The following is a 15,373-nucleotide window of genomic DNA, read 5'->3' as shown; positions in this document are numbered from 1 at the left end:
GGAGTCACTCAGTCTGTGAGTAGCTATGGCAACCCTAGCAAACCAACACATGTGGGTGGTGGCAAAGTTTTCTTATAGATGATTACTCATTAAGCAAAGTAGGAACAAGTATATAACAGGCATTACAGGATAATCTATATATATATAAAAGCCAAGAGACCAGAACGCTGGGACAACCAGAATGACCAGCATGACCGATTGCTTTGATGTGCACTGTGGCCCTGAACGGGCCCCCCCACCCCCCAATTGGGAGCAGAGCCATCCAGCAAACCTCCCACGGCACCTCCCTCCTGGCCAGCCTGGTCCCGAGCAGCCCCAATCAGGGTGAGCTGGCTGGACCCCGCCCATGCACGAATTCATGCACTGGGCCTCTAGTAATTAAATATGTAGGCAGCATTTTCAGAACATATTAGGGAAATATCAAAATTGTCTTAAAAACATATAACAAACAGTTTCTTCACCTACTTTCAATCTGATAATAAAAGCCTAGATAAAATAAATTAGAAAAAGAAAGGAAATATTAAATGCAATCTACCAAAAGAGGCACCTGGCAGGTATGTGAATTTTTATCACTATCTAGTGATTGCTAGAATAGGTGAGCACTATTAAGCAGTATAACCAATAAATGTTCTTGGACCAAGAATTCTCATCAGCTTTTAATTTGGGAGTTAGGTTATATCTAACGCACAGTTATTGTGTATCATTTTTTAATAGCGATTTAGTTTTAATACTTTAGGTATCTTTATAAATTAAAAACTAGTTGAAATATTTTCATGAATATAAGGGTCTCACTGCCAAGGTCTGACATAATCATTGCAGCCAATACTCTGGTGCTCAGATTGAGCCAAGCCATGTAAGTAGGGCAAATATCTGATCTAATAAAAGAGAAATATGCAAACTGACCATACCTCCACAACACCCACAAGCCACGCCCACCAGCCACTCTGGAGCAGATATGCAAATTAACCCAACTAAGATGGCGGTGGCCACAGAGCTGGAGTGAGCAGGAGGCTTGGGTTGCCCCCGGCAATGAAGGAAGCCAAGCTTCCCGCCGACACTGCCAGCCCTGAGCTCCGCTCAAGGCTACAAAGTTTCAATTATAGAAGATAAATAAATTCCAGATACCTGTTTCCAGCCCGCGGGCATGGCCAGACTGAAAATGGCCATCAGCCCCTCACCCAGGCTGGCCAGGTACCCCAGTAGGGCCCCCCACCCTGAAGGGGCTGTGGCCAGCCTGAAAACAGCCCTCAGCCCCTCACCCAGGCTGGCCAAACCCCTATGGGCTGAGGGTCTCCACTGGGGGGCTTGACCAGCCTACAAACAGTTATCAGCCCCTCACCCAGGCTGGCCAGGCACCCCAGTGGGGACGCCCAACCGTGATCCAGGACACCCTTCAGGGCAAACCAGGTGGCCCCCACCCATGCACCAGGCCTCTATCCTATATAATAAAAGGGTGATATGCAAATTGATCCTAACAGCAGAACGACTGGGAATGACTGGTCACTATGACACACACTGACCACCATGGGGTAGATGCTCAAAACAGGAGCTGCCCCCTGGTGGTCAGTGCGCTCCCACAGGGGGAGCTCTGCTCAGCCACACACCAGGCTGATGGCTGCCAGGACAGCGGTGATGGTGGGAGCCTCTCCCGCCTCCTCAGTAGCGCTAAGGATGTCCAACTACAGCTTAGGCCTGCTCCCCGCTGGCAAGTGGACATCCCACACGGGCTCCCTGGCTGCCAGAGGTATATCTAACTGCCAGCTTAGGCCTGATCCCCCAGGGAGCGGGCCTAAGTCAGCAGGTCGACATCCCCCAAGGGGTCCCAGACTGTGAAAGGGCACAGGCCGGGCTGAGGTACCACCCCCCCAAGTGCAAAAATTTTTGTGCACTGGGCCTCTAGTATAGTAGATACAACAGATTTTTTAAAAAATATGTTTTCATTGAATTTTTTTTTTAGAGACAGGTAGGGAGAGGGAGAGGAAGAGCAAGATAGAAACGTCAATGAGAGAGACATCAATCAACTGCCTTCCTGAATACTTTCCTAATGGGGATCCATCCTGCAACTGGGGCATGTGCCCTGACCAGGAACTGAACCTGGGACCACTTGGTTCATGGGTTGATGCTCAACCACTGAGCCATACAGGCCAGGCAAACAGTTATCAGCCCCTCACCCAGGCGGGCCGGGCACCCCAGTGGGGACCCCCAACCTGTATGGGGTGTGGCCAGCCTCATTTAATTGAGGCTCATTCCATCCCTGTACTTTCCCTCACATGAGAGTTATCACAGTCTTCTCAAGTTATGTGTGTGCCTCATTCTAGTAATGAAATCCATTTCAGTAATGAATGTGATATACATATTACCCACAGGAATAGAAGGGTCATGTAAGTAAACAAAACTTTGGTTTGAACGTGAGTGAGGAAGGAAAGACTGAGATGATAGTGAATGGACAGGGACGATGAGAAATGGAGAGGAAGGTGGGAGCTGTGCTGGAGGCTAAATGGAGAATGACTGCTAAGACATGCAGAAGTGAGAAACAAGGAAGGACCAAGATATGGAAACAAGTCAAGTGCCCATCAATAGAGCAGTGGGTAAGAAAGTGGTAGTACAGATATACAATGGAATATTACTCGGCCATGAAAAAGAATAAAATCTTACCCTTTGTGACAGCATGGGTGAGTCTAGTTTTATTATGCTAAGTGAAATAAGCCAATCAGAGAAAAACAATTACCACATGACTTCACTTATACATAGAATCTAAAGAACAAAATTGAAACAAACTCATAGATACAGGGAACAGACTGACAGTTGTCAGAGGGGAGGAGGATTGGATGAGTGGGTGAAAAAAGTAAAGAGATTAAGAAGCAAAATTGAGCCTCGCTGGAGTGGCTTAGTAGTTGAGTATTGACCTATGAACCAGGAGGTCATGGTTTGATTCCAGTTAGAGCACATGCCTGGGTGTGGGCTCGCTCCCCAGTGTGGGGCGTGCAGGAGGCAGCCGATCAATGATTCTCTCTCATCATTGATGTTTCTTTCTCTCTCTCCTTCTCCATTCCTCTTTGAAATCAATAAAAATACATTTTTTTAAAAGGAAGTAAAATTGATAGTTACAAAATAGTCATAAGGATGTAAAGTACAACACAAGGAATATAGTTAGTAATACTCTATATAAGGTGCCAGGCGGGTAGTAGGAATATTGGAGGGAACACTTTGTAAGGATATAACTGTCACATCACTATGCTGTACACCTGAAATTAATACTACTAAATAGAAACACCTTATAAGGATATGATTGTCTTACTACTATGTTGTACACCTAGAACTGATCTATATATATAAAAGCCTAAGTGACTGACCAACTGACCAGCGAACCAGCCGACTGGTAACTATGATGCGCACTGACCACCAGTAGAGAGATGCTCAACGCAGGAGCTGCCAAGCTGTGGTGACTTGGCAGCTGCAGTTTTCGGGTGACGCACCCACAACCAGAGAGGAGGGAGACTGATTCCGGGGTGTGTCACTTGAGAACCACCCTCTTGCAATCCAGGACTCCTCAGGGGGTGTCAGAGAGCCAGCTTTGGCCCAATTCCAGCAGGCCAGGCAGAGGGACCCCACCCATGCATGAATCTGTGCACCAGGCCTCTAGTACTAAATAATATTTAACATAAACTGTAATTTAAAAAGTAAAGTTTAAAAAAATGAGGGAAAAGCAAAATGGGGAGGAAGAGCACATGAATGGGGACAAATGGGAGCCCAGTAAGACACACAGAACGCTAGAGGGAAAGGTGACAAGATTAGAAAACATTTACTTCTTTCAACCCAGTTATTTTACAGATAAGAAAACTGAGGCCAGAATGCTGATGTACTTTTTCCAATTCACTGCATCCAGCAGGTGTCTCATCCAGGAATGTATCTTGACTCTCAGTCTTAAGATCCTTTTAGTGCAAGAGACTTGCTTTGAAGGGCAAGAAGCACTCATACCAGATACATAGAGATGCTAGAGGCCATAAAGAGGATAGAAAAATGTGAAGCCAAGCAGAGGGAAAAGGAGAAGCTCAGTAAAAGGCACATGACTGTAAGAGGCAGTGGGTTTCTCTAGCAGGGAAGTTGAGGTTACTGCTGCTGGGGAGGGGGAGTTCAGGTGAGTGTATAACACTGTGTGGGAGGGGAGCTCCCATCTGGTTTCTGAGGAGAGCTTTAGGGCAGCGGTAGCCAACCGTTCAGACCTTATGGACCACAGGTTGGCGACTTCCGCTTTAGAGGACAGAGAAATTCCAGAATTCTGATGGTGTTTGAAGAAGCACCACGTAACAGCTGTTAGAACATGAGCATGCTTGTAGCCTAAGCACCAATGGATTAAGAGGACGGATTTCCATGAGGTCTGAAGACACAGGGGAAAACAGGGCGTCCTGCCCTGGCCAGTGTGGCTCAGTTCATGGAGGGTAGTCCCGGGCACCAAAAGGGGGCAGGACAGGTAACAAGATTATGTGCTCCCCTGAGGTGGTTACACCTGAGAGGGGTCTGGAAAAGATTACCTTTGACATTTCAAAGGTGTGTTAACCTAGATGCACAAGAACAATGGACAGAGCTTGCTTAAGGCAAAGACACCTTTTATAGACCTGGAGCTTGACTACCCATTGTGACATAGTTAGCAATTTATGATCAGGTCACCTTGTGAGGCTACTTTCTGTCACTGAACTTGTCAGATTTACCACCTTGCACTTTTATAAATTGAGGTATAAGAGGCAATTCTGAGGTAAAGATGAGGTAGGAATGGTTGGGGCTTCAAAAGGTTGATAATAAGAGATGTTCAGTAACTAACAGTTGGCCCTGCCATGTAGATTGGTTTAAAAATGTTTCTGCTGCCCTAACTGGTTTGGCTCAGTGTATAGAGCATTGGCCTGAGGACTGAAAGGTCCCAGTTTCGATTCCAGTCAAGGGCATGTACCTTGGTTGCGGGCACATCCCCAGTAGGACGTGTGTAGGAGGTAGCTGATCGATGTTTCTAACTCTCTATCCCTCTCCCTTCCTCTCTGTAAAAAAATCAATAGAAATATACTTTAAAAAATGATTCTGATTAAAGTTTATTATGGGCAAGTTCCCTCATTTAAATTCTTTAAAGACGAAGTAAACGTTTCTCATAAACCTGCAGGGTCTTAATTGTTTTTGGCTCAACATAATTCAAATGCTAAGGCTCAAAATAATACAAATGCTAAAGTGGTACATTATGGAAAACCAAGATGGCGGCATAGGTAAACACCGGAAATTGCTGCCTCCCACAACAAATTAAAAAATACAACTAAAAGACAAAATGGACATAATCCAGAACCACAGGAAGGCTGGCTGAGTTGAAATTCTACAACTAGAAGGAAAGAGAAAAGCACACTGAGACTCAGAGGAGGTTCGGAAGTGCAGAGGTGCGGAAGTGCAGAGGTACGGAGGCGCAACCGGCAAGGGCTGGTAACTGAGAACACGGCTGTCTTTTTGAATCGGGAGGGAGTCTCAAGCCCCCGATTGCTCTGAACTCCAGTTCTGGGAAGTCTCTTGGGACCTGGACTCGTGCGGGAAGAGACTGGGCGGTCTGGCAGCGGGTAGAATTTGGAACTTGAGGGCGGCTTTCTCTCAGAGGTGCTTGAAGCAATTACCGGGACACTGAGACGCGGGGTCCCTTAGGGCAGGGCTGAGGATCAGCCATAGCTGCTTGCTCCACCCTGTTGATCCCCTGAGATCCCGCCCGACCCAAGCTGCGGCAGAGGCTTTTGCATATGAATGCCCTGGCCCTTTGCAATCTGAAAATTACCTAACAAACTGCAGCTGGGCCAGACAGACCCAGAACTTCCAAGAGAAGTCCCAAGGCCCCACAGCAGCTTGCATTGCTTCACAGTTGGGCCTCATTTGGGCACCTCCAAACCCCAAACAAGGAAGGGGAATCTGCAGATCTCTTCGTAGCTCCTGCTGGGTAGCCTCAGACAGAGGCTAAGTTAGCACCTCCTTAGATTCAAGAGCCAGTGTACCCAGTGGTCAGAGTGGGACCATCCAATTACAACTCCTCAGATCCATAAGGGACACACTCAGGGGGCAGACTCAGTGAGCACCAAAGCCCCACTGAAGCAAGTCTTGCCCCAGAAGGGTGTCTTCAGCACAGAAGTTCTTCCACTGTAGACACAGCTGATTCTCACAGCCAATTGGCCTGGACAATTCCTGGAACCAATTCCTCCCAGTGATACCTACAACAATCAAGGCTTAACTATAACAAGACTGTGCACCAAGCCCACAAAGGGGTGCACCAAGAATGTCCACCTCAGGTAATTGGGGAGGCTAGGTAATTGGGGAGGCTGAGCCACTGGGCCCTATAGGACACCTAGCACACAAAGCCACTCTACCAACACAGGGAAGCATAAAAAATGCGGAGACAAAGAAACAGGACACAAATGACAGAAATGGAGGAAAGAAAACGACTGGATATAGAGTTCAAAACCACACTTTTAAGGTTTTTCAAGAATTTTCTAGAAACTGCCGATATATTTAGTAAGACCCTCAAAAAGTCAGCTGAGACCACCGATAAATGTAGTGAGACCCTCAATAAATCTAGTGAGATCCTTGAGGTTATGAAAAAGGACCAACTAGAAATTAAGCATACACTGACTGAAATAAAGGATATTATGCAGAGTTCCAACAGCAGACTAGAGGATCACAAGAATCAAGTCAAAGATTTGAAATACGAAGAAGCAAAAAACACCCAACTGTAAAAGCAAAATGAAAAAAGAATCCAAAAATACGAAGATAGCGTAAGGAGCCTCTGGGACAGCTTCAAGAGCACCAACATCAGAATTATAGGGGTGCCAGAAGAAGAGAGAGAGCAAGATATTGAAAACATATTTGAAGAAATAATGACAGAAATCTTCCCCTACCTGGTGAAAGAAATAGACTTACAAGTCCAGGAAGCGCAGAGAACCCCAAACAAAAGGAATCCAAAGAGGACCACACCAAGACACATCATAATTAAAATGCCAAGAGCAAAAGACAAAGAGAGAATCTTAAAAGCAGCAAGAGAAAGAAAGTCAGTTACCTACAAGGGAATACCCTTACCACTGTCAGCTGATTTCTCAACAGAAACTTTGCAGGCCAGAAGGGAGTGGCAAGAAATATTCAAAGTGATGAATACCAAGAACCTACAACCAAGATTACTTTACCCAGCAAAGCTATCATTCAGAATTGAAGGTCAGATAAAGTGCTTCACAGATAAGAAAAAGCTAAAGAAGTTCATCACCACCAAACCAGTATTATATGAAATGCTGAAAGGTATCCTTTAAGAAGAGGAAGCAGAAAAAGGTAAAGATACAAATTATGAACAACAAATACACATCTATTAACAAGTGAATCTAAAAATCAAGTGAATAAATAATCTGATGAACAGAATAAACTGGTGATTATAATAGAATCAGGGGCATAGAAAGGGAGTGGACTATTTTTGGGGGGTGGAAGGGGTGTGGGGGATGTGGGAAGAGACTGGACAAAAATTGTGCACCTACGGATGAGGACAGTGGGGGGTGTGAGGGTGGAGGGGGGGTGGGAACCGGGTGGAGGGGAGCTATGGGGGGGAAAAAAGAGGAACAACTGTAATAATCTGAACAATAAAGATTTAATTTTTAAAAAGTGGCACATTCTGGGGAGGCCTGTTCTGAACCCCTACAATAGCCATAGAGTAATTTAGCTTATCAGCTTGTTAGCACCAATAGAAATCATTTTTTAAAAATATATTGTATTGATTTTTTACAGAGAGAAAGGGAGAGGGATAGAGAGTTAGAAACGTCGATGAGAGAGAAACATCGATCAGCTGCCTCCTGCATACCTCCTATTGGGGATGTGCCCGCAACCCAGGTACATGTCCTTGACCGGAATCGAACCTGGGACCTTTCAGTCCTCAGGCCGACGCTCTATCCACTGAGCCAAACCGTTTACGGTTAGAAATCTTTTTTTTGTATTCATGCAATTATCCCATTCTTTTCTCCTAAAATTCCCTTGCCCTCACCCTGTAATCATAACCCTATGTGGTTTCTGCTTGAATCTGTGCTTCCCAAATTGCAATACAAATAAACTCTTATTGCCTCGCGTTTTGGCTTTTTAATTTTAGGATAAGATAATCTTAACTTTTTTCCAAGGTATTTTAAGAGTTAGCCTTAGATAATTTCTGTTTACTTGTACATAAATAAATAAATAAATAAATAAATAAATAACAAAACAGCCAGAGCAAATTTATCTAGAAGTTACAAAGGAAAAGAACATTTTAAGAGCCTTTTAACAGGATAAACATGAAAGAGCAGGGTCAGCATTGCCAGCAAAGACCAGTGTATGATAAAATAAGCTGGACCATCCAAGCGAGGCCAGTAAGAAGGAAATCTTGGATAAAGAACTCCAGAATGTTCTATTAATTTAAATTCCCACAAATTATCACTGTTTTTTTAAAAATATAACTAATAGATTTACAGCATAACCCTCTATGTAAGCTTCATGCTTATTAGCACATATTTTAATCCTAAGTAAAACTGTGTAAGATTCTCATTTCACCAAGTAGAAATACAAGCAAAGATTTCTGATACCATAAACAATGATATTTAAAATCTGTTTAATGAAAAAATCATTGGAAGCCTGAACCCAATTATTCAATCATTCAAACTTATTCACTGAGCACCTAGCCAGGAGGCATTCTGCTAGAGTTGGGGACCCAGTACAACAGAGGTATACAGACCTGACACCCTGAGAAAATCACTGGAGCCAAGATTCTGCCTGGGCAACATCAGTTAAGGGTTGGGACTTTGTTTCAAGAGGCTTGTATTTGTCTAGTCTATACATTATAATAAAACCCCGCACACCAAGGTTTATAGTCCTTAGTTTATGTGCTTCCTTCTTAAGTAGAATGAAAGCTCCTTGAATAAAGTGATTGCCTTAAAGACCACTAGATATTCACGAGTGTTGCAAGATGCTTGTATCCAGGCAGATGCTGCGTGCCTCTTGGGTAAATAAATATATATCAATGCAAGTCAAACGGAGAAAATTTTCTTTTTTAAAAAAATATATATTATATTGATTTGTTACAGAGAAGAAGGGGGCGGGATAGAGAGTTAGAAACATTGATGAGAGAGAAACATCGATCAGCTGCCTCCTGCACACGCTCTACTGGGTATGTGCCCGCAACCAAGGTACATGCCCTTGACCGGAATCAAACCTGTTTCCCTTGAGTCCGCAGGCCGATGCTCTATCCACTGAGCAAAACCAGCTAGGGCAAGATTTTTCTTTATGTTTCCAGGTTCCTATGGTCTCTGTGATGGCTACTGGTTCTTCACCAAGGATAATGGAGTAGTAGTTTACAGTGTTACACAGGGAAATCAGGAGATTCTGAAAATCAAATAAAGCAGCCAATGAGATGTCAGAGATATGATAAAATGGGGTGGGGCTTAGATAGAAGAAGGGAGTATTTGAAAAGTATTTAAATTTGGGAAGAAAAGGACAGAGTGACAGGAAAGAGCAGGGACAACAGAACATTAGGTAGGCATTGGAAAACCATTTAGTTTTATGCTTTCATTGTCTGAATGAGAAGGAAATATCTCCAGAGATAAACTAACTTTTCAATGGTGCATTAGACTTATCCCATAGAGGCTGAGTTAGAGAAAGATGAACAGAATGATGGCTGAACAAGGAAGATGCTGAAAGCCAGATAAGAGAATTGGAAGTGGAGGGGAAATGAGAGGCTGAATTGGTGTCTAGAGTTTAGGGAAGCTGCACTGGTTTTTTGTTTTGTTTTGTTTTTTTGGTCTGTTGTTAGATGAAGGAAGTCAGAATAGAGGTATTGTGGAATAGTTTTATTTAAAAGAGAAGCCAAAGACAAACTTTCCTGAGAAAGAAATAACATCTGTAAATGAAATGCTGTTTCTGCAGATTCCATTGTTAGCAGTTCTCACAGCTGGTGACAATGAAGATGGTAAGAACTCTGGCCACTGCCCTGTTGGGTCCAAAAGGGTGTGTGTATGTGTGTTTCTGTGTGTGTGTGTGTGTGTGTGTGTGTGTGTGTGTGTGTGTGTGTGTGTGTGTGTTTCTGTGTGGTGCAGTGTCCTAGGAACATGCCTGGAGAGGGGAATGTCAGCATGGTTCTCAGTATCCCGTACTCTGGGACCTTGTGCCTTAAGGTTGTTTGTAAAGCTTGGGGCCCTGGGCAGCTGAATGTCTACTGAGGTAGCCATGACTTCCCTTATCTCCTGATTTTGAGTGTTTCCTTCCTGGCGCCTTTCTTCATTCTCTCTCCTTCCCGATGCCTTTTCTTCTCCTCATTCTCTGTGTTCTTTTGCCACAGCCTTCCAGGAGGAGATCACCTTCAAAATTATCTACAGCTCATCCTTCTACAACCGTTCCTGGGAGAAAAGTCGGAACTCAGCTTGGTTGGGTGATTTGCAGACTCATGGCATGGATAACTCTGGCAGAATTATTTTCCTGCGTCCTTGGTCCAATGGAAACTTGAGCAAGGAAGAGATAAATGAACTGGTACAGTACCACCATGTGCTCACCACTGAAATGCCGCCCAAACTTCACAGACATGCCAGTCAATGGCAGCTTAAATGTAAGTTCAATTCCCAAAATGGGGAGGTGCAATGTGCAGGGTGAGGGGTGTGTGTCTCAATGAGTTCCTTATTCCAATTTTCCCCCACCTTCAATCTCTTCAGCATTCTCTGTCTGTACGTGTATTGTATCCTATTGCATCATTCACCCTGGGTTATTATAATCACAACTCTCACACTACATGCTTCCTTATTGTCTTCCTCTCACCATTTACGTCACCTTCTTTCAACAATTTGCTCACTTCTATTTCTAGAAAAAGAAGTCATTCATTTTTCCCTCTAGCTTCAACTACCACCAATTACACTTTTTCTAAACTTCTGATCAAACCAAACTTTGTTCCATTACCTCAAATCCCCCAAACTTCTTTTTTCTTTTTTTGATTCCACTGATTTCATCTTTACTCCCTTTCCTCTAATTTATAACCCTTCTTCCCTAGATCCCTTTGAGATACAGGCAACAGGAGGCTGTGAGCTGCACCCTGGGGAGCCACAGTAGCCTTCTATCGATTTGCTTATCAAGGATCAGAGCTCCTGCACTTCCAGAACAATTCATGGTTGCCATCACCAAAGGGTGGAACAAGAGCTCAGGATGTGTGCAGACTATTCGATCAGTACCCGTTAATCAAGAGTAGAGTACAGAGGACTCTCAGTGACACCTGCCCACGTTTCCTCTTGAGTATTCTTGAGGCAGGGAAGGCAGATCTCCAGAGACAAGGTCAGTACCATATCCTTCCTCCAAGAATTTTCTAAAATAAAACCTTTCCACCTTCCCTCTAAATTGTGAATAAGGGGTGAAGAGGGAGAAGGATAATGCGTGAATTCCCAGTGTGGGACAGATGTGTCTGTCTAAGCTGATATGACGATATGAACCTCCAAGTCTGTGTTAGAGTCCTTATCTGAATATCTCTCCTGTTCTCTGCAGTAAAACCAGAGGCCTGGCTGTCCACTGGCCCCAATCCTGGTCCTGGCCGTCAGATGCTGGTTTGCCATGTCTCTGGCTTCCATCCAAAGCCAATTTGGGTAAAGTGGATGCGAGGTGAACAGGTACAACAGGGCACTCAACAAAGTGATATCTTGCCCAATGCTGATGGGACATGGTACCTTCAGGTTTTCTTGAAGGTGGAACCCACTGAGACATCTGGCCTGTATTGCCGGGTGAGACATAGCAGCCTAGGAGGCCAGGACATCCTCCTCTACTTGGGTAAGAAACACTGGGGCCCACACTGGGGTATGGGTAGATGGTCCACAAGGAGATCAGGAGAGCCAAGTAAAAATATTAGGATTTATGGACTCCAGACCCAAAAAAATGAAAATAACTAGTTCAATAAATAGAAGAATTGAAAATGAGAGACCTGCAGAAGTAGGAAGATGTTGAGCGTTAGATGAAAGATTCAACTCTGAAGAGGGAGGAGAGAGGAAACAAAAATAAAGAGTAGTGAGGCAAACACTCAAATTAAAAAGGCAGACCAGGGAAAGGCAGTAAACAGGGGGTTGGTTTGAAATGACACCTGTGTGCACCCAAACCCACAGAACATCATCATGGCTCCGTGGCCTGGATCATCTTGGCAGTGATGGTGCCCCTGGTGCTTCTGACAGCTCTTGCATTTTGGCTTAGGAAGCGCTGGTGAGTTTTTTGTGCCCATCTTTCCTGTTCTTTCATCCACTCCCTACTTGTCTTCCCACCTTTCTTCTCTCTCCTCTTAGTCCTTCTTTCCTCAGTCCTTTTCCTTCTACTCTTCAATTCTCACCTCCACCTCATGCAGAGTAACTTCCATCTCTGTTCTTATCAGGTCACACTGTGAGCCTCCTGCCATTCTTCTTCCTTTGGAATGAGATCCAGCAGCCCTGGGATTACAGACATATTTAAACGCAGTATGGAGATAATGTCCGTTGAGCTCTCCATGTACAACTTGGTGTTTATGTGTGTTATTTGTGTGTTTAATGGTTATTAATATAAACTAAAGGTAATTTTGCAGGACTTGCTTTCTGACCTGGTTCCGAGATAAAAAGTCTTATTTTAAAATGAGATCCCAGCAACCGCTACATATTGAAAAATTGATGAATCTCAGGCCATTTCAGATGTCACCTCTTTATGGGGCCGTCCCTGATTCACAAGTGGAAGCAGCGTCTGAACTCCTACCACGCTTTTCAGTGGACTTTGCTGAATCTACTTCTCACTTTTTATCCGTTGTTGAGGTCATGTAGGCCCCTTTTCACCTTCTAATTTTTAAGTCTGAGAGCAAAGTCTATGTCTTTTTAAAATCTGTATCATTTACAAAGTGTATAACTGTATGTAATATGCTTTCAATAAAAGCCTGTGTTAAGTTTGCTTAGCATTTACCACTAAGATCAGGTACCTGAGTTCTAGAGCAAGGAAGGAGAAAACAAGGAAGTAACAAGTGACAATACAGTGGGGCCTTGAGTTATGAGTGTCCCGACTAACGAGTTTTTTGAGATACCAGCTGTCTCTCAGCGGATTTTTTGCTTTGAGTTGACAGAGTAATTTGAGTTAACAAGCTCCTTAACGAGCTCGGTCTCAGAACAAATTAAACTCGTAAGTCAAGGCCCCACTGTATTATATATCCTGCTACTTAACACAAACACATTTTCTATCAATTTGTGAAAAAGAATATACTATTAATAAGTTAATTCAGGTTCAGATGTATGAAAAGAAAATTTGAGGCAATATTCATAAAAGTACACAGGAAATTCAGCACTTCCATTGGTCTGGTTCACTCCACTGGCCCAAGCATCAAGGAATGGATCTTAAGTTTAGAATAGTACAGTAGATGCAGAGGTGGCAATTTTCCTGTTATTTCCTTTAACCAAAGAAAATCTTGACAACCCACTGCTAATCTTGGACATACCCAAGGCGACAAAATCTGCCATTTTTTTAATTACCTTCGAGTAAAAGCCAACCATTGAAAAGAAAAAGCCTGTCTTGTTGCTAGTTATCCCACAGGTAGCAATAGCACCTTCTAAAAGGCGCATTTGGTTTGTCATAAGTGTAAGAAACATTTTAAACAACATTAAGATTCTAAAGAAAAAATAATTTTGGTATCCATGCTCCCAATATTAACCAAAAAGGAAAAACAGATATTGTAAAAACATAACTGCTCACAAAAAACACGACAAGCAACAGACTCAGTCATGATCAAAACCAGAAAATTTACAGGTTTTTATCACAACAAATTCTTTAAGGGTAAAAAAATAACTTAAGACTGATAAAGTAAATAACCACAGAATAGCTCCGTTTGCCAAAATATACATGCCACCTATTTCTTTTACTGCAATGGAAACACATTTATTTAAAATTTTTAAAAATTTGTTATATTCCAATTGAAGTTATTCTAATTTACTTACTTCCTGTACAGTTTTCTATAGAATAACAATTATAGATTGTAATTTTAGAAAACAGTATTGAGACCCATCAAAAAAAATCAACCACTTTTGAACTAAGGATTAAATAAAGTGGAATGGACCTAAGATTAGTATTTTTTTCTAGACTGCAATAAATTTCCTATGTTTAAAATGAGCCCTTTGGCGCAACCAGTTAAAGTTGTTTGTACCTTGTACCTTTTTTTCTTCTTCTTCAAATCTGAGGTTCTATCTCTCCCAAATCCACAGGATGTGCTTGGATGCCATACAATTCATTTACCTACAAATTCACATTCTCCTTACAACCAGACATTACAAGTTCCATTTACAAGACTATGTAAATAATAAAGTTATCCCATTCCCATTTTAAATTACTTTAGGTTAAGGATATATGAAACTCTACAGAAAAATGTGAAATAGACCAACATGCACAACAGAGTAAAAGGAAAAACTTTACCAAGTGGCATTCTAGCTGTAAAATACCCTCATAACTTGTAGGGACGGAGACACAAGAAAGTTAAGTGTGAGGCCAAGAAAAGAACACGGATTCAACAGAACTCACGTCATCCAAAAACAGGCATGTGTGTTTTAACCTTGTCTTTAACTTCTTCTTCCTGCCTTTTACACTAACTCACCTGACCTCAGTTTTACCTTTCCTGTACTGCTGACAGAGCAGTCCCCTGTGCTGAAATGGTCAAGTCAAAGGCAAAGAATCAAAGTTCTCAGTAAACCAACCAGAATATTTAGATCCTGAATAACTGGGCTTTTACTGACTTAGAAGCCACATGTACTAATTCCAAGTAAATTAATTTTGAACAAAGAAGGTACCAAAATTCATCTGACTCACCAACTAACCTGACAGACTTATGTTTGAATTTATCTAACTTCCCTAAATACATCTCCATTTTAACTTTAACAGGACATGCTTTTCATTACTTAGATATTTTAAAGTTGCATGAGTATAAGACGTCTTTTCAGAAGATTTATTGCTACCACTATGTTTTCTTTGATGGGATATGTCTGGATAAACTGACATAGTAACCCTTCAGTGGTTCTCAACCTTCCTAATGCCGCGACCCTTTAATACAGTTCCTCATGTTGTGGTGACCTCCAAGCATAAAATTATTTTCGTTGCTACTTCATAACTGTAATTTTGCTACTGTTATGAATTGTAATGTAAATATCTGATATGCAGGATGCATTTTCATTGTTTATGACCCACAGGTTGAGAACCGCTGTAAGTAAATTTTTTCTCCCTTTAATATGTATAAGAACATTACATCATTGCATCATAAGGTAGCATATGAAGACCTCAGAAGGATACTGGTTACCAACACAGTTTGATGAAACTCACCTTAATTTTACTACCACATTCCCAGACATGAAAT

The 15,373-nt window shown here is 42.6% G+C and overlaps 1 pseudogene; it reads left to right on the top strand.

The window, feature by feature from the left end:
* Positions 1-9,918: 9,918 nt before the first annotated feature.
* On the top strand, positions 9,919-12,440 carry LOC102435778 (annotated as a pseudogene).
* The last annotated feature ends 2,933 nt before the right edge of the window (positions 12,441-15,373 follow it).

This window comes from Myotis lucifugus, unplaced genomic scaffold (genome assembly GCF_000147115.1).
Source record: "Myotis lucifugus unplaced genomic scaffold, Myoluc2.0 scaffold_3, whole genome shotgun sequence".
NCBI lineage: Eukaryota > Metazoa > Chordata > Mammalia > Chiroptera > Vespertilionidae > Myotis > Myotis lucifugus.
The sequence above is the reverse complement of the archived record's forward strand: the minus strand, read 5'-3'. Positions and strand labels throughout refer to the sequence as shown.